Below are 25,119 nucleotides of genomic sequence, written 5' to 3'. Positions count from 1 at the left end.
ATTATCCATCTCAATGTATCACATATCAAATCCATAAAATTCATCCCAAGATCACAATACATAAAAACTCCACAAGTGTGTACTGATCATATCGGCGCCTTCCCGCGATCCTCACTGGTACCTAAAACACATAACACAAACACTGTAAGCATAAATGCTTAGTGAGCTCCCCAAAATACCACATATAACACATATTAGCCACTTTAGGCTATAACTCTGTGGGCCTACTAGCCCTAACTCTGTGGACCCTCTGGTCCTCACTCTGTGGACCTTCCGGTCCTAACTCTGTAAACTCTGGAATACACACAGCATAAATCACATAGAAATAATGCAGTGCAACACATCACATACATAGCATACAAGATACTCTGTCACATAACTCTACTTACCACTCAAGGTAAAGTGTAGTGAGAAGACTCACCTCGGATATCTCGGTAAACCTCGAACTCGGAAATACTGATCTAGCCTTCGCCTAATCACATAAAATAATTACTCTAATTAATACGACTTTCAAAGACTAGGCTAATCCTTCTCTAAGTTCTCTAGGAAGGGTAAAAGACCATTCTGCCCCTCCAATGGCTCACAAGTCCAAGCATTGACTCAACCCTAAAAGTCAACGAAGTCAACTCTAGTCAACGGTCAAGCTTTGACCAGACTCGTCGAGTGCATACGGGTGACTCGACGAGTCCACACGGGTCCTCTGAATCCTTCTAAGCCTCACTTGGCACGTCGAGTCCCTCCTTCACTCGTCGAGTTACTCTGCAACGAATCGCGAGGCAACCCCGAGTCGACTGGTCGAGTCCACTTATGAACTCGGCGAGTTGATTCCATGACAACACTCAAATGACCTTCTGAGGTCAGATCTGCTTCTCTAAACTATAGATCTGACTTCCCCACGACCAATAACCACGTAAAGGTCGAATATTGACTCACATGCAACGCACCCAAGGCTTCTTTTGGTCAAATAACTACTAAAATGGCCACCAAGGCTCATAACTCCAAAGGGATGGCATAAAGCAGAGTGATAGGGACTCTCTGGACCTCTTAAGGTCTAGATCTAAGAATCATTTCACCTTGGGACCTCACACACTCCAGATTAAAGCTAAATAATGCATAAAGAAACCCTAGATTCCACTAAATCATCATAAATACGAGAATAAGCACAGATTGATACCTCCAACAGCTTCCTCTGATCAAATGGAAGTAGATCCAAGCTCCCCAACCCGCCTAGCTTGTCCTTTCTCCTTCCTTCTTGCTAAAACACACAAGAAATGGTGAACAATGGCCTCCTTTCTCACTCACAAGACTCACAGATGCTCTGGTACTCTCAAGGACGAAGGTAGCCGCAAATAAGGGCTATAAGGTCCTTTAAATAGGGCACAGGCCCGGGGATTAAGGGTTTCAGCCCACAGCGCGGACTCGTCGAGTCCACCCCTTCCGACTCGTCGAGTCCATTCATTAATCCAGTCAGCAATCGTGATCCTACTCGACGAGTCTAAGCGTCAACTCGTCGAGTCCCTCTCTTTAACTCAAAATAAATGATCAACACATAATACCTGGAAATCCGGATGTTACACTGGGGTTATTGCTTCATTCCAGGCCTTGTTGAGGTAAAAAGTCTTGAGCTTGTCTCTTAAGTGCTTAGATCTTCTATGGTGAAGTTTTAGAATCATTTTGGGTCCCAAGGTTGGACCTTTATGGTGAAATCTCGTCTTTGAGCTTAGGGTTGCCACCCTCAGAGCGAAAAGGACCCCTTATGCAGTAAAGTTGCCATCTTGATGCCCCATTTGTGTTCATGCATGAGATCTAGCCCTTTTATGGAAGTGGAATGTCATTCTTGGAAGTTTGGGTGGGTTTGGACCAAATGAAGTCACCAAGTTAGTGACTTTATGGATTAAGACGTGGAAAAGGACCAGGATCTGTGTTTGTGGCTTCTGAGGTGGACTATTAAGCACTTAATAAACTTGGACTTATCATGAGATTTACGCTGAGCATACATGTAGGTACGCCCAGCGTACGCTCTGCTTGGCCAGTACGCTTAGCGTACGTGGTGGTACACACCGCGTAATCCATCTGTTTGGGTTTTGTATTTTGGGCCACGGTTTGGGCCATGCTTTGGGTCTTTGAGCTTCATGGGCCGTCAGGAATTAGTTAAGTTGGGCCAAATGTAAGTTTTGGGCTTGCGGTAAGACACATTAGAGGGATTGGGCCAATTTGGCAAATTGGGCCATTAGTGGGCCACTGGTGGGCTTGGAAAGCTTGCTTAGTGTTTGGCCTTTTATATTATGGTTTGGACCTTAGTTATAGACCAAATTGGGTTAAGGGTAAAATGGTCATTTTACCCTGAGAAGGATTATTGTATTGGGCTAAGTGTTATTTTGGTCTTGGTAGCTCGGGGAGTCGAAGGAGAAGCAGTTCGGGAAATTCCAGTCAGTAGCCAATAGTAAATCAGCAGGATTCAACAGTTTGGGGTGAGTCTTCTCACCATACCAATGGGTATAAGGCACCAAGACCGGCCCATTTTATGATAGTTGGTAGACTTGTTGTGTAAAGGTGTGTGACATTGTTATGCATTGATATGTGGTAGAGATAGCTTTTACAGCTAACGGTAGAGATCGCCTTCAAGGCTAGTGGTAGAGATAGCCTTCCGAGCTAACGGTAGAGATAGCCTGTATGGCTAGGGGTACAGATAGCCTTTACGGCTAATGGTAGAGATAGCTGCTATAGCTAAATGTTTTGCATTATGTGGTAGAGGTAGCTTCATAGCTAATTGATATGTGTTACGTAGTAGAGATAGTTTTTATAGCTAGCATGTGATGTGGTTGTGTGGGGTATGCTCTGGGAAACTCACTAAGCTACGTGCTTACAGGATTGTTTTTGGTTTCAGATACTTCTGATCCCAAGGGAAAGGGCAAGGCGTGATGGCGCGGCGTGCACTCTCTCACTAGAATTTTATGGGACACTCTGATGTTTGGATCAAACGTTGTACTTGACTTATGTTTTGAAAAAAAAAAATTTAATTGAATTTCTTAATGTATGGGAATATGTTTACTTATTCTAAATGAAAAATTTTACTTTAAAAATTGGGTCGTTACAAAGTTGCCAACGTTTTAGAGCTCGTGCATGTTAAAACACCTAACCATGCAAAGAAAGGTGCCAAAGCTTAGATTTAGCATGCTTACGACAAAAAGATAGGAGATTTATGACTTACAAATGCACACAAGCTCAACACATCCAAAATGGAGAGTCTAGCTTGCCAAGATGAACCACCACAAGAGCTTCCTTCCACTTCAAGTGACCAAAAACTCCAACTAAGCTCTCCAAAATCACCAACAATGGCTAAAGGACTCAAAGAGGTCGAAATTAGGGTTTTTGAGGGGCTAAAGTGTGTGAGAGGCCGAGGATGGGCGATCCTAGCCCTCTTATTCCATTATATACTTGAAAAATAGGGTTTAGGGTCATCAGACATGGATCACGTGGTGAGATGTTGCGTCACGTCGTGAGCATTATGAACGTGGGTCAAATAGTCAATGGTCATTCTCATGTCGCGACAACTATGGCTCACGATGTGAGCCTCCTCCAAAGATCAAAACGTAAAAAGATTAAGTACCTCAAGGTGTTGGATGCTACACTGGCGTTACACACTGATTTTTGAAATGTGACCATTCATCTTGCAATTCCAAAATGTAATATCTTTCATGTTCTTTGACTGGACTCTCTTCCTTGATTTTAATCTTCCAATGTCATCACCTATTCTATTGGGTTTCTTCCTTTGTCTTTAGGTAATAGCTTACTGAACCGATTTATACCTGAAACTGAAATTGATGATTAACGAAAAGGGAAAACCTACCCAATATATGAAAATTGGTTGTGGTCCCGGTTCTCGGTCCGGTCTGACTGGGCCGTTTTCTCAAACCTAGTTAGTAGTAGTAGTAGTAGTAGTAGTAGTTGTCACACCCCCAAACCTGAACGGCGGAAACATTTGGGGGCGGAGGACGTCATGTACATTATTATAAGAATTGCATAGTAAAGAAAGTAAACATAACCATCATATACATAATTGAAAAAGTTACATGATTGTAAGTGTTACATGTTTCAAAAGTCAATTACAATATGATGTCAAAAGATTTAGTGAACGCCTTAGCGTCAATCTTCAAAAGTTGTTGATAACATGTTTTAATGATTCCCTGAGAATACAAGTTATTTGAAAAGTGTGTCAACATTTAAGTTGGCGAGTTCATAAGCAGTTGTATGAGTAAATGTATGCCATTTATAGGTTCATATTTGTTTCCAGAAAATCCGATATTTTCTATAAAATGAGTTATGATTCGTTGTGTCTAAATGAATGTATTAAACCCGAAAAATCCTATATTTTTCCCATAATAATGAATTTGTAAAATTGTTTGCTTGTAAAGTGTTAACGTTTAATCCGTAAAATCCGATATTTTCCTTAAGGCTGGAATATAGTCTTAATGCTCCATGACCGTAAAGTGTAAGTAAATATGTCATACTTAGCTTGATAAAATATAGTTTTATTAATGAATAAAACTATTTGAAGGCTTGTATTTTCACGTAAGAATGAATATGCTATTGCTTTTTTATGTAAAAACATAATATCGTATAGTCATTTATCCTGTGAGTTTTCATAACCTTGCTAACAAATAATTTGTCTGTCTCGACGTTCTTTAGGCGTCGCATGCTTGATATTTGTCACCCCTGGGATTGTAGCTAACAGTCAGGGTGCGAGGTCATCAATCTCGTATAGATCTATACACAAGTATCTAGCTCTCCAGAAGGAGATTCAGGTTATAAAACAGGACTTTCTTGTATGCCTTGATAGGTACGATGAAGACGAGTGTCTCACAAATTCCCAACGAGTTTACGTATTTTTGAAATGAACGTATTTGTATCCGAAATTGTTACCCTTATTATAATGTTTATAAAACGTAAAAATAATTGTATTTTTATATAAACATTGTTTTGTCCCGAAAGAGTAAAATGATATGAATGTTGTCCAAACTATACCTATTATAGTTTAAAATGTATATTTCACTAAAATGATAACCATTTCGTTTTGATATGTTTTTTTGTAAATATTTGTACAGTTAGTAATAATGTGGTTTCGCGTAATTGGTATTTTCACTAAATTACACACAAAGTATAAGAAAGTATAAAACAACGGTTTGTATTTTAACACAAGTTTTCTTGTGTTATACTTGTATTCTCCCCCTAAAACATAGAAAATCATTGAAAAGCGTAGGAGTATGAACTCACCTTAAGTGTGATAACGGGATTGAAACGGTGATTTCGATTTAGGACTCGTAACGATACACGTAACCTAAGGTTTTAAATGCATATAAATGTGTGAATAATCGATGAAATCATAACCTATTGGTTGTATAACACCTAAAATTGAAAGATACTTACCAAGCTTAAAACTTGTGCTTAAGGGGAATGATCACCAGGAGTGATATGTGCTTGAAATGAAAGGAAGAGGGTTTTGATACTTGAGAGAGTTTTGAGATATTTGTTTATTGAGAATGATTTTTGTGAAGGCATAATTCGTGAGTATGGGATGTATATATTGAAGAAGTTAGCAAGTTGATAAGAAGTGAAGTTTGATGTGATATTTACCTGGGTAAGATCAAATATCACATTGGGAAGCTGCATGGATCAATCAAGTGGCAACACATGGCATCTTCAAAGGGTAAATTTGGTTGTTAAAGTGTAGAATTCTATACAAAAAGAAAGGGAAATTGGTCTTAAGGTCAACAAGGAAGGATAGAAATCGGTTTTGGGTCAAAGGGAGAAAAGAATTCGGCCTAGGCTTCTAGAAGGAAGTAGAAATCGGTCCTAGGTTCCATCCTAGTTCTAAATTTGGTTCTATCTTGCATCCTAGATCTAAATTCAGTCCAAGCTTCCATCCTAGATCTAAATTCGATTTTGAAGTTGTGAATTGAATCTTAAAACCGAATTCCATGCATACTTGATATATAATATGATTTTAAATAAGTAATATACCAAACCATGCACATATATAAGTATATATGCCTAATTGTATACTTCTTTGAGTTATTTATGTCTTGCAAACTTGTATTAGCTTCTTATAATTTAAACTAACATGGATTAATAATATACATACATAAATAACACTCATAAGTATGGTTCGTGTAAGTCAAATTTCTATTGCATCGAATTACATTGTCTTGAAATAACGGGTTGTTACAGTAGTAATAGTAATAGTAGTAGTAGTAGGAGAGAGAGAGAGAGAGAGAGAGAGAGAGAGGTGTTCATTTTCTATTTTATAAGTTATTAAAATATTAAATAAATGTTAAGAAAATGAAAAATAAAAAAAAAACAAATTAAAAGCCTATAACTTTTATTATTAGATAAATAAATGGATTTAACTTTTAAGTGTATAATAGTGCAAAAGAAAATTTTGTTTTTGATATTTTAGGGGCGAACAAAAACCGAACTGCAAACCGAAAAGCCGAGACCGAAAAACCGAAATCGAACACAAAACCAATGATACGATTTTAAATTTTCAAAAACTGCAATTTTTCGGTGCACTGTGGTTTTATTGTGAAACCACACCACATGACCGAAACCGCGTCACAATATTTAATATACCAGTTAAATATATATAATAGGTATTTATTTAATAAAATATATTATTACGGAAAAAAGGCTCCTTTAACGACTAAACAGGACACACGAAAAATTGAATTGTCATTAGTTTTTTTATTAATATAAAAAACAAGTTATATACTTACGTATAAACAAAGTATTTCACGATGTGCAATTAGTTTTTCTTCACCATATAAAACTTTATGAATATTATATATATTAAAACTTACAACCCACACATGTATTAAATATATTAATACCTAACCCTAGGACTCTAAACGAACCAAACGAACACGAACAAAGGCATGTTCGTGTTCGTTTGTTTAACTTTAACCGAACAACAAACGAACACGAACAACTAAACGAACAGACTTTTTATGTTCGTGTTCGTTCGTTTAACAATTTAGAGTATTCGTGTTCGTTTATGTTCGTTCGTTTAGTTGATAAACGAACACAAACGAACACAAACCAACATAAACGAACATAAACGAACACAAAGTCAAACGAACTTAAACGAACATTTAACAAACACAAACAAACTTAAACGAACATAAATAAACAACCATGAACCTAAATGAAAACAAACACATGTTCAATACTTCCATACAATAATAACGTTGTACTTAGTTGTTCGACAAAAACATAACAATACAATTACTTAGTTGTTTGTCACTCTATACAAAAATAAGCAAATGATACTTCAAAAAGACAAAAACCATTTTCATTCTAGTCAATTTTTCAATAAACAAATGAACATAAACAAACATAAACAAAGAAACTTAAACGAACATAAACGAACAAACGTAAACGAACATAAATGAACGAACGTTCACGAACGTAAATAAACGAACGAGAGCATTGTTCGTGTTCGTTCGTTTAACTAAACAAACCAAATATCTTGTTCATGTTCATTCGTTTATTAAATAAACGAACATAAACGAACTTCCCGCCGAACGGTTCATGAACTGTTCGTTGAACGTTGAGTTCGTTTACAGCCCTACCTAACCCTATGTCATTAATATAAAGACAATGTAATAAGATATATTAATACAACAATTAAAACAATGTATTAATTAAAATTTACACTTATAATAATGGATGTTATTAGAAATTGTCAAGGTTGAGTTTTCCTTTGAGTCCCACTTCGCCCAATTCACGAAACAGAGTGGGTTGAGTTCCACTATAAATACGAGGTCTTTCTTTTCGATTTGCTAAAATGAGTTGAGCCTGTTGGGGTTTATCAATGTTCTAAAAAACTCGTGGTAGTGCGTCATGGCTCCAAAGCTTGTACATGCTGTCCAGCTTTACCAAAATGTTGTCTAAACTTAGATCTATGTATAAAAATGAATAATAATTGAAAATGCATATAAAAATATTAATTATATACAAAATGGTCGTCTTAAGTCACACCTTACAAACCACGTGACTCGCCAATGTTTGGAAAAACTTGAATCTTGACATTACCGTCAAGTCACGCCTTACATTATTTAGAACATTTGGTTCATAGAGGCACCCGATTCTATTGTGGTAAACATTTATACTTATTTGGTCCTACTTTGGACTGAGTTGATCTGATTTGGACCTAGTTGTACTGTTTTTTGAACGACTTAATGATTTTAAAATTTTTCTTGGCCGAGTTGGTCAAGTTTACAATCTTGAATTTCTAAGATAAGTTACACCACCATTTTATTTCGGTTAAAAACCGACACCACACCGATATAAACCGAAACCGCATGCAAAACCGTAAAACCGAACCGAGGCAAAAACCGCACCTATCGGGTTTAGGCATATAAAAACTGCACCGATCGGTTTATGGTTCAGTTTGGTCCAAAAACCACACCAAACTGCACTAGACTCACTCATAGGAGCTGTGATGCAAGTGGAAACGTTTCGGACCGAGAAAAAAAAAACAATGCAATCGAGAAACAAAATTTACACTTCACTCATAGAAAAACGTAAATAACAAATTATAGTATGACTTTTAATCATTTGATTATCAGATTTTGTTCGTCATATTCGCTTTGAAAGAGTAAGTCAAATCACACCCTTGTAATTCGTTTTTTTTCTGGTTTGGAATGAAAGCTTCTTTAAACTTCACTCCCCATCCATCTTCTCGCTCCTTTCTATTCATCTGTTCCCGCGATGGCTGATAACAACGACGGCGACATAGTAGTCGACCATCCTTTTGTTGACAATCCCAGTAAATCATACTTTCCACCTCTTTTTGCATCTTGGAATGAAAAGATATGTCCCATTCTTGAAACCATCGACAAGCTCCGCAGCCTTAATGTTATTAAAGAAGGCATCCATTTGCCCACCATTGTTGTTGCCGGCGACAATGACTCAGGCAAGTCGAGCGTTATAGAGTCACTCATCGGCATAACTTTGCCATGTGCACCGAAAATCTGTACAAGGGTACCTCTCATAATAAAGCTTCAAAACCATGCGAATTCTGTACCAGAATTCCTACTGGAGTATCAGAAAAAGTCGGTTCGGATCATGAAAGAAATGCTGATATCTAAAGCCATTAATAAGGCTACCGTGGAGGTTGCAGGCGAAGGTAAAAGGATAACAAATGTGCCTTTAACTTTGGTAGTGAAAAAGAAAGGTATCCCCGATCTCACCATAATTGATTTGCCTGGAATATGTTCGGATTGGATGTACGCAGATCGGGACGACATTTTGAAACAAATATCTTCGGGTATGTTCTTGTAAATATTTTGTAACTATTGGAGATGGAAACGCCAATCAATTTATCTAAAACTATGCCAAATTATGTTGTGTTTCATCTCCAACAAGTGAATGGATATATGATATTATTAATTATCATGAAAGGATCAGTCTCGGGTGCTTAAAAAATGGTACGCTTTGTTTGTTTGTTTTATGCAAGTGTTATATCATATACTAATAGCTAGCAATAAACGTTGTATGGTTTCCACATAAAGAAAGTGCATGTAACGTGGATAACCATAATCAATATAAATGTAAGTGTTATTGATAGAAAAGTAACTTGTTCCAAACGATTGAACGTAGACAAAATATATTTGTGACTTCAGAAAAGGCATAGAAATAATAAGCTTTAATTTAGATGTGTGTTAATTATATTGTTTCAGGTATTACCACGGAATACATAAAGCCAAAGGACATTATCATTTTAAATGTTGCATCTGCGGGCGGTGGTCTCTCAAATTGGAAGTCCCTTTCCATGTCACAAAGCCTTGATAAGACTGAAGAGCGGACACTGGCTGTCATTACCAAATGCGACCTCATTTGGGGTAGTGATTATTTCAAAACTGCTGTTGCAAACATATTCAGTATTCGCCATCCGTACATCTTTGTTATAAACAGAATAAATGACGAAACCTATAATCACGAAGCTCGAATCCGAGAAGCCAAAATCTTTGATGGTCTTCGTTTTTCGTCCAAGAGTGAAAAGTCCACCGTGGGTATTCCTGCCTTGGCCAATAGGATTCTTCAGATTCAATTGTTAACCATATCGAAATGTCTTCCCGAAGTTGTCAAGAACATCAATGAGAGGCTCAATGATTTGAATTTGGAGCTCAACCGATTACCCAACAATAGTTTGAGTATTCCTGATGCAATGGCTGCTTTTATGCATATTCTTGGTTCCTTGAAGGAAACTCTTCAAAAGATCTTGATAGGAGGCGAGTACAATGAGTATGCAGATGATAGGCAAATACATTGTGATGACCGGTTAGTCGAAATGCTAGATGAGTTCTCAAAAAAACTCCACTCGAGTGTCAAATTCTCTGAAAGTTTCCTTGTTGAAGAGATTCAGGTTATAGAGGAAACTAACAATGGGATCTTGTTGTCTCATTTGCCTCCTCACTCACTTTTGCTTAGGAGAAAAGTGAATAATATCTATAATTTGCCCCTTGGCTTTGTAAAAGAAGTTTGGGGTTATCTTGAAATCGTTTGTGATAGAGTCTTGATTGATCACTACGGAAATTATCCACAACTGCTTTCCTCCATGAGGAAAGCAACTCATAATGTGATGGAGAAAATGAAGTTTGAGTTTTTGGAAAGAGTTGTTGAAATGATGGAGATGGAGAAGGCCACGGATTATACAAGTGACCCTGATTTTATTGCTTCTTGGCACAAGTTAATGGACAATCGTGATGAGTTTATGAAGGCAGTGTGCAATTATCAGGAAGAGATAAATATGGAAGCTCATGGAACGATTAACGTCAAGCATTTATTTAGTGTTCAGGATAATACACGGGATCAAGCATTTGAGTTAAAAATGAGGATGACGGCCTACTGGAAAATTGTTTTGAAAAGATTGGTGGATTGGATTGTGCTTGGGTTGCGGTTTATGATTAAAAAAATGGTGATAAGGGAGATAGAAATGGAGATAGTGAATGAGGTGATGGTGCATGGTGGGGGTATAGAAAAGATATCGGAGGAACTATCGCCAGAGAGGGTGAACCTTCAAACAACCGTTGGTTTGGTCCAGAAATCAAAAGAATTCCTTGAACAAGTCATGGATGACATTTTTATTTCAGTCGATTAATGTTGGTATGTAATATTTTTAGCATTCAAGTTAAGTTCTGTTCTATATAGTGGATGGTTGGATCACACGTTTTCTTTATGCGTTTTTTCGGCAAATAAAAACTTATTTTGTATTTGGGGAGTAAATGACCTATCTAGCTAGTATATAGTTTGCTTTGGTTAAAACTACATTAAAAAAAAACTATATCAGCTTTCTTCCACTTTATAATTGAACTGAAGAAGATTTAAAATGTACCAAATCAAAGTTGATGATATTTTTACAAGTTTCAGCCACGTCGGTGATTGGTGGACCTTGAAACATTTTGACGTTCGTCCTCGACCGGTCCAAACGTATATGGGGCCAGGGGTGAAAAGAAAAAAAAGGCCCTCAAAGAAAAAATATAATAAAGATTAAAAAAGAAAATATCATTTACTCTTCAGTATAGGCGTGTTCAATTAGCAATAACAAACAAAACAAATTATTTATCTTTTGAGCTAATTTGAGTTTGAACCAACTTTAGACCCTAAAAATCATTTAAGTAATAATATATATATATATATATATATATATATATATATATATATATATATATATATATACACACACACACACGCTACATAGCCCATAAATTTTGGCCCCCCTGAAGACGTGGGCCCTAAACGGTCGTCCGGCTTGCCTACCGTCTGGACCGGCCCTGCGTTCGTCCACCATGAAATGATACGGTTGTTAAAAAATGTCGGTCCATAGGTTCTTCATGTGCATAGGTTCTTCATGTGCAGATGTGATAAACGAAAAAAAGTAGCAACTACCCTACATTTGTACCAAACATATATAGAAAATAAAATTAAAAAACAAATAATCCACAATTTTTTAATAAAATAAATATGTAGCCACACAAATTTAAACCTGCACACATTACATAAAGCGAAAATAATTACAAGGGTAGTTATTTTTGTTGTTTTATTCACATCATGTAACATCTTTATTTTTATACACATTTAACCATTTAACTTGTTATATGTGTTCACATATAACAAGTTAAATTGTTAAATGTGTACAAAAAAAATTACCGAAATGTGAACAAAACGAATAGATAATTACCCTGATAAGTCATTTTCCTTGCTTTTAATAACAATTTTATTTTTCATATTTGTTTGTATTATATTTTTCAAACGTTATTTTTAAAATATCCATCATTTCCTAAATATTAATTAAATATTGATCAATTTTAAACTTTACTTTTTAATTAATAAATATGTTTTTTTTGTGAAATATTTTATATAACCTCTTATAATTTATTGGCAGATTAGTTGGGACTAGGGTGGTCTCGATTCATTCAGAGGCGGATGAGATCCAGTAGGATTTCAGGCAGGGGTGGTGATAAGAGAAGTCGTGCGTAGGATAGTTGGGTGATCAGATGATGGTCGGCACTGGGAGTGGTCGGGACTCTAGTTTCCGCAGAAGGTTATTCTTGTCAGAGATAGGAAAGGATTATGGTTACAGAAAGCTGCCCTGGGAAGGCCAGTGACAGCGCAGAGCAAAGGGGGTGAGCCCCTTGGATGTCAAGAGCAAACGCTCGGGAAGTACCGGAAGGATTACTAGTTGAGTAAGAGTGTTGTACTTGAAGGTTGGAATGTTTGGATCGTCTCAGGATGATATTCTCAGCGGTTGTTCCAAGCAGGCCAGGTATGTGGCGATTAGGAATAACGGGAGTGGATACTGGGTTGTGAGCCGGAGCGGACTTCGAGGACGAAGTCTAGTTTAAGTGGGGGAGAGTTGTAACACCCCGAATTTAGAAGCTCAAGAAAGGAAAGGAAAAACCCCAAGTCAAAGAGGTCTACTCGTCGAGTCCAGGGAGGAACTCGACGAATAGGAACGAGTTCCGTGTCGCGGATTAAGTGGCCGACTCGGCGAGTCTGGCCTAGGTTGGGAAACCCTAATTTTGAGACTTGGTGCCCTATTTAAGCATCATATTTTCATTCCCTCAGCCTCATCTTTAGCCTCCAGAACCCAAACCCTCACCCACGAAACCCTAGTGCACCTTGTGAGTGTTTGAGCCACCTTTGTGTGATTTGTGTACCCTTGAAGAGGAAGAAGGAAAAGAAGGAAGTTGGACGTTCAAGAAGGAGGAAGTAGATCCAGAAGATACACTCCAGTGGCTGCATTTCTTGGTAATCAAGTCTTCATCTTGTCTTTTGATTTAATAGATCTCTTTATAGTCCCTTTTATGAAGATTTTATTCCATGAATGGGTGTTTGTGGGATTTGGACGTCCCCAAGCAAGATCCTTTCAGGTCTGAGAGTATTGTGGGTAGTTAAGGCATAAAGGTGGAAGCTATATGCCATTAGAACTCCCCATGCAAAGTTTAAGAGGTTGTTATGGCCTTTTGAGAAAAAAGGGCCATGCATGGATGTAAAGGCAGTAGCTTTGCGTGTTATTCCGACCCTAAAGGTTAGATCTGGGTCCTGGATGCTTTGTGCTCGACTGAAATCGTCTGAACAGATGTGGACATAGAGTGACTCGGCGAGTCACTTATAGGAATCGGCGAGTCAGGCCGTTTCCTTGCCCAAAACCCTTATGCTAGCAGGTATGAGTTGAATTGGTTAGGAACTCAGCCAGTCTGGGTTCACAAGGGACCTGAAGATCATCGCACTCGACGAGTTCAAGGATGAACTCGGCGAGTCCGAGGCAATCTCCCAACCCATGAAGACGGACTCGACGAGTTGTTCATAGAACTCGACGAGTCATAGACTGGATGCATTCATATGATGAAGATGAACTCGACAAGTTCAAGGTTGAACTCGGCGAGTCGGTTGAAGATGGTCCCGATGTTATGGTTGAAGGTGAACTCGTCGAGTTCTTGCTAGACTCGACGAGTAGAATCGGGGGTTGTATCATTTTAAAAGAATAGGGACTCGACGAGTTTGTGGACCAACTCGGCGAGTCAAGTCAACTAGATGTTGACTTTGACCAAGCTTGACCTGGTTTGACTTTTGAGGGTACTATGGCCTAAGTGTTATTTTGGGTATTAATAGTTCGGGGAGCCGAAGGATCAGCAGTTCAGGAGTCGCCTGATAGCAGTCAGAAGTGTTCAGCTAGTCTTCAGCAGTGCAAGGTGAGTCTCCTCACTGTTTGTATACGTCTAAGGCACCAATGTCGGCCCATTATGTTTATGTTTATGTGTAGTAGGAAGATCTGGGGGTTAACCCTAGGCACTCATTGTTTATGTTCCGGGTTTCGACCTGATGCGGGGCGAGGCCCAAGGAAGGTTAGAATGCTAGAGGTCTTTGTGATTGTTGCATGAGTAGGTATGATAGGTTTAGGACCGGGGGTCCAATGTCGGGGTAAGCCAGTAGTATGTTAGATGATAGTATGTCTCCGGGTCGGGGGTCCGATGTCGGGGCAATCCCGAGGAAGATTCTTATGTTGTATGTTAGATTATACATGTTGTCTCTGTGATATTTGTATGTGCCTGGTAGGGAGGTGAGGGTGGGCGAGGTCCCGTATCTCATCACTAGCTTAGTATGGATGGGGTTTCATATCTCAACATTAGCAGAGTAGGGGCGTGGCCCATGATAGGAAGGGAGTGACTGTGGGTGGGGGCCCGTATCTCACTACTAACAGGAGTATGGACGGGGTTCCACAACTTCAGTAGCAGGACTGGGGCGAGCCCCTAGATCAGGGAACAGTTAGAGAGTGTTTATTTGTTAGTATGCTATTTGATTGTATGCATGTGTATAGCAGGCGAGGGCCAGAGGTAGGCGGGGCCTAAGAGAGACATATATGTATACCGAGCAGGGCTCGATGCCAGGTGGGACCTGATGCCAGGCAGGGTCTGATGTCGGGCGTGGCCCGATGCCGGGCAAGGCCCGATGCAGGGGGCGGGGGCCCAATACGTGGTTATGTGTTCTTGGTTATGCGTATATGGTATGTTGTAGGTTGGGGAACTCACTAAGCTTCGTGCTTACGGTTTTCAGTTTTGGTTTCAGGTACTTCCGGTAGCGGAGGGAAGAGCTCGGTGTGATCGCATGGCACACACACCAAAGGAGTTTTAGCCTGGGATGTTTACTTTGATAAAACGAACAAGTGTTTTGAAATGATACTATGTTGTGTTATATAATCCTTTAGTTATGGTTGAAATGACTTCATACTTATGGTTTTATTAATGTTTTAAAAAGAAATTTTTGGTCATGATTTTTGGGATGTTACAGTTTGAAGGTGAAAGAGGTTGATGAGGGTGAGGTTCAAATGAGTTAAGGGTGTTTATATAGGTCACAAGTCCGAGAATTAGGGTTTGGTCTCTCGGCACATACACCCAATGTAATTCTGGTACGCCCAGCGTACGTGTTGCCCCACCGCGATCACCTATGCGTAGTACGCTAAGCGTACTCATAAGTACGCCCACCATACTTAAGGGACCAATATGCTAAATGGAATTTCTTCAAGGGTTTCAAGTCATACCTAGATTGGAGTGTTAAACTCTCCCCTAATTGCACTAGACTTCGTCCTCAAAGTCTGTAGCTATGAATAGATCGGGGTAATGCTCCCGCATCTCCTCCTCCGATTCCCATGTCCATTCGGAGCCTCTTCGGTGCTGCCATTGCACCTTTACCAGTTTCACCTCCTTGTTCCGAAGACTCTTTTTCTTCCTATCTAAGATGTAAACTGGCCTCTCGAAATAGTTCAGACTCTCGTCCACCTGAATATCGCCCAGTGAAATGACTACGGACTCATCAGTGACACGCTTCCGAAGTTGAGACACGTGGAAGGTGTTGTGAATCTGGCTAAGCTCCTCTTGCAAATCCAACCGATATGCCACCTTGCCCACCCGTGTCGTGATCCTGAACGGGCCTATGAACCGAGGCCCCAGCTTTCCCCTCTTCCGAAACCTGATAATCCCCTTCCAGGGCGACACCTTCAGCAACACAAAATCCCCCACCTGAAACTCAAGATCCGATCGCCGTCTATCAGCATAAGTCTTTTGACGGCTCTGCGCAACCCGTAGATGGTCACGCACCTGATAAATCAGTCTGGTAGTCTTTAGCACTACCTCAGTGCTCCCCATGACCCGTTGCCCAACCTCGTCCCAACACACCGGGGTCTTGCACCTCCAACCATACAACATCTCGAAAGGAGCTCGGTCAATACTGGCATGATAGTTGTTATTGTACGAAAACTCTGCCAGTGGGAGGTACGTGTCCCAACTCCCTCCAAAATCCAGCATGCATGCTCGAAGCATGTCCTCCAGTTTCTCTTCGCTCTGGCCGTCAGTCTGGGGGTGGTACGCCATGCTAAAATGTAGTTGAGTGCCCAGTTCCTCGCGGAACTTCTTCCAGAACCTAGAAGCAATCCGGACATCCCTGTCAAAGACTACCGACACAGGCACCCCGTGTCTAGCCACTACCTCTCGTACATAAATATCTGCTAACTTCTCCGTAGATATACCTTCGGAAATCGGAATAAAGTGGGCACTCTTCGTTAGTCTGTCTACAATCACCCATATGGCATCCACACCCCTCGCCGTCCTAGGTAACTTCGTGATGAAGTCCATAGTGATATCTTTCCACTTCCACATGGGAATGGGTAGTGGCTATACCTTGCCATGAGGCCGCTGATGCTCGGCCTTGACCTTTCTGCTGGTCAAGCACCGCTCCACGAACCAGGCGATCTACCACTTCATGCAGGGCCACCAATAACTCAGTCTAAAGTCCCTATACATTTTCGTGGCCCCTGGATGTATAGAGAACTTGGACTTGTGCGCCTCTTCCAATAGCCTCTGTCTCACTCCCCCTGTCACTGGTACCTACACTCGGCCACATTGCGTCAAAAGGCCGCAACTATCCTTAACAAACAAAGGATATTGTCCCCGTATTTTCTCTATCTTCCAATTCTATTTCTTCGCTCCCTCGGCCTGGGCCTCTTTGATCATATCCAATAGAGGAGAAATCATCGTCATCCTCATACAAATGTTCCCAATTGGGGGCCCTGTTGTCTTGCGGCTCAACGCATCAGCCACCACGTTGGCCTTCCCTGGATGGTATAGGATCTCACAATCTTAATCCTTTAGCACATCCAACCACCTCATCTGTCGTATTTTGAGGTTCTGCTGGTCCATCAAATACCTCAAACTCTTGTGATCGGTATAGATGGTGCATTGTACTCCATATAAATAGTGCCTCCAAATCTTGAGGGCAAACACCACTGCCCCTAGCTCCAGGTCATGAGTGGGGTAATTCGCCTCATGAGGCTTCAACTGCCTCAAGGCGTAAGCTATCCCAGGCCCCCTCTGCATCAGTACAACTCCTAACCCTGAAATCGATGTGTCACAGTACACCACCAAATCGTCTAACCCCTCGGGTAGTACTAAGACCGGAGCCTCATATAACCTCCGTCTAAGGGTCTCAAAAGCCATCTGTTGATCCGTGCCCCACTGAAAGGTCACATTCTTCTTGGTCAAGCGGGTCAGTGGCACAGCGATCTTGGAGAAATCCTGGATAAATCTCTGATAATAACCCGCTAAACCCAAGAAGCTACGATTCTCTGATGCGCTCTTCGGTACTTCCCATCGCATCATAGCCTCAACCTTGGCTGGATCAACCGAAATGCTCTCCTGATTGATGATATGCTCCAAAAACTATACTTCCCGCAGCCAGAAATCACACTTGGAGAACTTTGCATGAAGTTTATCCGCCCTCAGAGTCTCTAGTACCTCCCTCAAATGCTGCTCATGCTGCTCCTTGGTCTTAGAATAGACCAAGATATCATCAATAAAAACGGTCACTGAATGATCCAGCATCGGTCTACACACCCTGTTCATGAGATCCATGAACGCTGCTGGGGCATTGGTGAGCCCAAACGACATTACTACATAGTCATAATGCCCATACCGAGTCCTGAAAGCCGTCTTCGGTATATCCTCATCCTGAATCCTCATCTGGTGGTACCCTGACCGAAGATCAATCTTGGAAAACTAAGACGCACCCTGCAGCTGATCAAACAAGTCATCGATGTTTGGCAACGAATAACGGTTCTTCACCGTTAGTTTGTTCAGCTCCCTATACATCGCTCACTACGAGGTTCGAGCTTGTCGTGAGTCTCACGTCTCACGAAAGCCTCGCAACCCCAAAATTTGATGTGATCTAACGAGGGAACCTTCCCTGTCCACATCTCGTGAGGTGTTTTGGCAACCTTCTTTGTAGGGACTAGATTAAGGATATGGGCGGCAGTCTCTAAGGCATACCCCCATAATGAGATAGGTAACGAAGCTTGACTTATCATGGAACGAACCATGTCTAGCAAGCTTTGGTTGCGCCTCTCAGCCACACCATTAAGCTGTGGTGTCCTAGGTGGCATCAACTGTGAAACAATTCCACATTCCTTAAGAGAGTCTAAGAACTCGATACTAAGATACTCTCCTCCTCGATCGGATCGTAGCATATTTATCTTCCTGCCCAGTTGATTCTCCACTTCCTGCTTAAACTCTTTGAACTTTTCAAAGGTTTCTAACTTATGCTTGATTAAGTAGACATAGCCATATCTATTGTAATCATCAGTAAAAGTCACATAGAAGCGGTTAGCATCGCTTGCGGTGGTTCTGAAGGGTCCACACACATCTGTGTGTATGAGATCCAACAGACCTTCACCCCATTCACAAGTACCGGTGAAGGGCGACTTGGTTATCTTTCCAAGCAAACAAGATCCTCAAGTGCCATCCGACTTTAATTCGAATGACTCCAAAACTCCAGCCTTTTGGAGTTGGCCTATACGCCTCTTGTTGACATGTCCAAGATGACAATGCCACAAGCATGCCTTGTCCAAAGCATTGGACGAATCAATATTCAACACATTATCTACAACCATCACAGCTTCATATATGCCATTGCAAGGTAATGCTTTAAAATAAAAAGTACCATTATAATAAGCATTAATACTACCAACTTCATTATTAAACGAAAAGGTAAAACCTTGTTTATACAAACTATGAAAGGAAATAATATTTCTCGCCATATCTGACGAGTAACAGCAATTATTCAATTCTAATTCTAACCCACTACTAAGGAAAAAAGATTAAACTCCAATCTTGGTAACAGACGACATTTTCCTATTTCCCATGATTAAGTATATCTTCCCGTGCTCCACATACCTACTTCTTTTTACTCCTTGCAAATCAGAACAAATGTGAAATCCACAACCTGTATCCAGGACCCAAGAATTAGCATGTGATGAGTTATTAGAAAGAATAGTGTAAATAGCTGCGAAGGTGGGCTTTATCTTCCCATCCTTAATGTCCTGCAAGTATTTAGGGCAGCTTCGTTTCCAGTGCCCCTTTTCATGACAATGGAAACACTCTGCTTCCTTTGGATTGGTAGAGGGATTGATAGAACCAGCTTTGGTCCCACTAGAAGAGGATCTATCAAGAGACTTTCCCTTGCGGCCCTTAGAAGCAGCCTTCCTATTCTTTCCCTTCCCATGTCCAATTGCCAGAACAGGGGCAGTAGTAGTAGTAGTAGGAGTGGTTACAACCGACTTGCCTGTCAAGTTGCTTTCTGCAGTTCTTAGAATGCCTTGAAGCTTGGTAAGAGTGACCTCCTCCTTATTCATATGGTAGGTCATACGGAACTCATCATAACAAGAAGGTAATGAATGTAGGATGATGTCAATGGCCAAATCTTCATCAAAATTGACATTCAATTCCAGCAAGCGGTCCACATATCTCTGCATCATTTGCAAGTGGGCCATGATGTAACGACCCAATTTTTCAAAGAAAGTTTTTTCATTTTTGAATAAGCAAACACATTTCCATAATTAAAGAAATCCAATCGTAATTGTTTTCAAAACATATATCAAATACAACTTTTATTCCAAATATCAGAGTGTCCATAAAACGCCTGGAAGAAAGTGCACGCCGCGCCGTCACGCCTTGCCTTTGCCCTTGGGATCTGAAGTAACAGAAACAAATTCATAACCTGTAAGCAAAATGCTTAGTGAGTTCCCCAGAGCATACCACACACAATACATATAACACATATCTTGTTAGCTATAAAATCTACCTATATCACATAAGCCATGCATACATAAACCTATAAGGATGTCGTAGGCTCCCCCCAGGGTCTTACACCATAGTGTCATGGGCTACCCCACATGGTCTTTACCTGGGAATGCCATGGGCTACCCCTTATTGTGACAACCCGATATTTCGAATCAATGTAATGACCTGAAAAGTCAAGAATTGTAATCTCTTTTGATATAATGAAATTGCATCAAAAATAAAATGCTCAAAAGTCTCTATTGGGTTGCCTAAAATGATAGTTATCATGTCAAGGTTTTCAGAAATATAAAGAACACTAGAATCCGAGTTATAACGAAGAAGTTATGACCAACCTAAGATTCACAACAAAACCGTCAATACGATTAAACGTTAAACGCGAAGTTTTAATAAAATAATTTTTAACCTTAAGTATCTAAACGAAAGTCGTAGATATCATTAAACCGTGAACATACATAAAAAGAACGCCCAAATCTAACTTCGTATGAGGAAGTTATGATTTTTCGAAGTTTCAGATATAGCAGTAGACAGCTAAAAACTCGAATCAGAGATCAAGGGACTTTTGGCCGAAACAATCTAAATGAATATCTCAACAATAGTAATGCAACGGTAAAAAGTCTGACGAAAACGGGCATCGGACGAAGAAGTTATGGATTTATTACGGAGTTTTCGTGTCCCGGCCTGTTAAAAATAATTAATTAAAAATAAATTCAAAATTAGCCAACGAAATCTAAACGAGAGTTGTAGAGCATGTTCTCACCTACGCGTGCATATATAGAACGTCGAAAACGGAGCTCGTACGCAGAAGTTATGGATTTTACAAGTTCGAGACACAAAATCCGAGGCTGTCAGGCTGGCCACGACGTGGCACAGATGGCCACGACGTGGGGACCTGATTGATGGGTTTTCAGGCTTGGCAGCAGACGTTTCGTCCATGGAATAGGAAAGGATCGAGGCCACGACGTGGTAACCTTATGGCCACGACGTGGGAGCCAAAAATTTGGACTATAAATAGAGCTCAAGGGTTCCGGGTTTCATTGCTCAATTCTCTTCATTCTCGTGCCGAAGCTCTGCGTTTTAACCTCCGAAGCCATCCCAAAGCCCCGGTCTTCGCATCCAAGTTCTGAAGGAAGGTCTTACACTCTCAAGAATTCCCGAGAATCCCGAGAAAACCCGCTTTCTCCTGTCGAAGTTCTGCTCGGTTTTCATCTCACCGTCTTCACTCTATCAAGTGAGTTCATACCCCTATAACTACGTTTTCAAATGCTTTGTAAATGCTTTTATACACTTTTAAGGGGGGGAATACAAGTAAACACACGATTATCCTCGTGTGAATAACATAAATCTTTTGTTATACTTTTTGTTATAATAAATCATATGTGATTTATAACTATCATACGAAAACGTTCTCATACAACATATCACGAGAACACTTTGTCCTTTTTGGAATGAAACATGTTGTTAAGTACATATGAAACACTTTATTTATATTTTGAGTATAAATGTTCAATAATGTTATTACAAATGTTATACTTTACATACAAAGTCGACACTACACTAGGGTTTATCATACAAACGAATCACACTTTTGGAAAAACTATAATAGGTATAATTTACTAGATATTCATGAGATTTCACATACTATAAATACTATATCAAGGGAATACTTTCATATACAAGAACAAATGGACTTTTCATACGTAAATCTATTTGATACTAAGTTCTGTGAGACATTCAACTTCACGTACTTTCAAGTATGCAGTTAAAGTCCTGTATTATATACCATAATCTCTTGTAGGGAAAGCGTGATTCTTGTGTATAGATCTATACGGGATTGACAATCCCGCACCTAAACTGTTAGCTACAGTTAGACTGGAAAGTCTAGGGTGACAATCGTCATAACATTCCAACGCCTGAAGAACGTTGTTACGGGCAGTCTGGGTCAATAGCATGGTTATAAAACTCACATGGAGTATTAAAAACACTTTGATTTACGGGGTTATCAAATGCCTTAGTGATTTTATACATACATAAATCTACTATTCTAGGCATGAAAAACACTTTTGCGTTTCAGTTTTGGAACTTTTAAACTACCATATATTTATGGAAAAACATTGGATTTCCAAAAGTAAACATTCAAATCAGTCGGGTCTTGGTGGAAGACTACTTTTATACTAGTAGGAAATATGGGATTTTCTAGGAGTTTTCAAACATCTACAAACAATTTCATTCAGATTTATACAAACATTAACATTTAATACTTATGAACTCACCAGCTTAAATGCTGATCTACTCTTTCAAATCTACTTGTATTTCTCAGGGATTCAGTAATACAGGTAAACTTCAGCTTTTGGAGAAGTGACGCTAAGGCGTCAGTTTAAAACTCATTTTGTCATCTTATTGTAATTTGTTTTGAAACAAGTATCATTCAACGATGTAACTTTTAAATTATATATATGATGGTTGGTTTACTTTCTTTATTATGTATTCAACTGTTACGATACTACATGAAGTCATCCGCTCTCGAACGATTCCGTCGTTCTGGTTTGAGGGTGTGACAGATTGGTATCATAGCACTGTTTATAGTGAACTAAGTATATCGAACCACATAAGATATACAAACTATAAATGCATAGGGACTAAAACTCTCTGACAAAACGTTTTTACACCTAAACCGCGTTTCATGTAGCTTAAATTATTTGGGTCATAAAAGCACAAATACATGCATACAACGAGTCATTTTCATAGTTAGAACTATACAAGAAGTATTAAGACAAGTTGGACACTACGACTAGGCCTCGGAATATGTAATCGGATTTGGGACGAATATAGCCTGATCAACTATATTTATCCGAGATCGGACTAATGTATGTCGAGGAATGGTCGTAGTGAGCAACAAGTCAAAACTTACCAAAATGACACTAGTATCAAACATACAAACTTAAATACTATAGGAGTATTTGGTAAATACAATAGTCTAACTTACATGTTTAAATTTACGTGTTTTTAAAATTTCTAAGACAATTCTCATACCTCTATTCTCGTACAGACACAATGGCTGAAGTCTATCCACACGGGGATCCCTACTACCCGAATCAGGGCAATGAGGGATGGATAGAGGAGGACCCCGAAGAGGATGAGGAACCTATAGAATTGGAGGAAGGGGATGACTCTAGGACAGACTCGGAACCAGAAGTAATCAACCCACCAGTCGTTCAACCTCCCGTATTTAGGGGAAACTTTCAGGGACCAACTCCCATTTGGGGAAGCCACATTCACCATTGGAGCCGACAGCAAGGATTACGTCCTCCCTACGGTATGTGTCGGGACTTCTACGACGTCAGGGGTGGAGGTTCAGCCGACCGAGCACTCCCAGTCATGGTGGGAAAACTAGCCAACCAGTCCTATCAATCTGGGGTTCAAGCAGACCGGATTCGTGAAGTCAACGTGGAAGTATAAGTTCACACTTCCGACATCCGTCGACTGGACAGGTTGCAGGAAAATGCTCAACTCCGCACCGACACATTCCAAGATCAACTGATTGCAACCCTCTCTGAAATAAGGGAAATGAGGGAACAACAAGCCGCTTTCGATAGGCGTCTTATGGGAGCAAAGCAATCAGACACGGAGTCGAGCTCCAGGCGTAACCTACGTCGCAATTAGTACTTGCTCGGATCCCAAAGATTTTGTTATAGAATAGGAACTCGGCTAAAAGTCTTACTTTTCTTTAACTTCTGTATCGGAGACCCATAGAAGGGTCAAAATTTTCTTAACTTCAAAATGTAACTCAACGTATGTTTAATATATATGAAGAAATTTCTTTGTGTGTTAATTCCTTGAATACCACTCAGATTCATAAGTCTATCTATCATTATACAAACTTATATTATGAGACAAACTCTAAACCTTGGGTAGGTCAGTCAAATTCATAAATTGACGAAAATAACAAATTTATTAACACACAGCTTCCAATCATCAAAGACTTATGTTCTTCATTCTATTTTTCTAGCAGAACGATGCCGCCTCGTAGATCTGCACCCCGCGTCAACAACACAACACCTCCACCACCACCACCTCCATCAACGGATAATGCCATCTTGATAGCTGCTGTAACAACTGCAGTGACAGCAGCAATGGCACAGATGAGTAATAATGGGTCCGGAGGGGGGCTAAATAGCTCTACGAATGGCCAACGTCAGGGTCTTTCAGGGGATTGCACCTTCAAGGACTTCACCAATAGTAAGCCCATATCTTTTAATGGATCCGGAGGGATAATGGCTCTATCACAATGGATAGAGAAAACAGAAGCGGTTTTCGAGATCTGTGCTTGTCTGGAAGTGAGCAAGGTAAAATTTGCTGCTTGTACATTCTCCGAGAGAGCTCTGACATGGTGGAATGGCCATGTCAAGTCACTAACTCTGGTAGTGGCTAATTCTATGGGCTGGGAGAATCTAAAGCAAATGTTAATGCAAGAGTACTGTCCAAGGGGCGAAGTACAAAAGCTAGAGCAAGAACTTTGGGGCCTTACTATGGTAGGCTCGGACATCACAACCTATACCAATAGGTTTAGTGATCTGGAAATCCTTTGCCCAGGGATGGTTGCTCTAGAGAGCAAGAATATCGAAAGATACATCTGGGGACTGTCACCCCAGATTCGAGGAAGTGTACTAGCTTCCAAACCAGTCACTTTCGATAGCGCCAAACAGTTGGCACAAGCTCTCGTTGACCATGGAATCTGTCAAGGCTTCGCAACTGGTGTCCCGGAGCAAACCATAGGAACCAACAACAACAACATCAGTACCAATAACAACAACAAGAAGAAGTTCTGGAACAAGAGGAAGAGTCAGTTTTCACAAGAACCTTCCAAGAAGCAACAAATAGTGGCAGTCCATGCCGCTACTACCCCCACTGCTGCTCCTGTTACCTCTGCACC

General features: G+C 40.1%; 1 pseudogene across 1 annotated transcript; it reads left to right on the top strand.

The window, feature by feature from the left end:
• Window positions 1-8,769: 8,769 nt before the first annotated feature.
• On the top strand, window positions 8,770-11,191 carry LOC145141175 (dynamin-related protein 4C pseudogene; annotated as a pseudogene). Its single transcript, XR_013722482.1, has 2 exons — window positions 8,770-9,328; window positions 9,741-11,191. The product of XR_013722482.1 is annotated as a dynamin-related protein 4C pseudogene (transcript).
• Window positions 11,192-25,119: the final 13,928 nt, after the last annotated feature.

Source organism: Lactuca virosa, chromosome 9, assembly GCF_052849685.1.
Source record: "Lactuca virosa cultivar CGN04683 chromosome 9, Lactuca_virosa_CGN04683_v6, whole genome shotgun sequence".
In the NCBI taxonomy this organism is placed as follows: Eukaryota; Viridiplantae; Streptophyta; class Magnoliopsida; order Asterales; family Asteraceae; genus Lactuca; species Lactuca virosa.
This window is presented reverse-complemented; position numbering and strand designations above follow the sequence as displayed.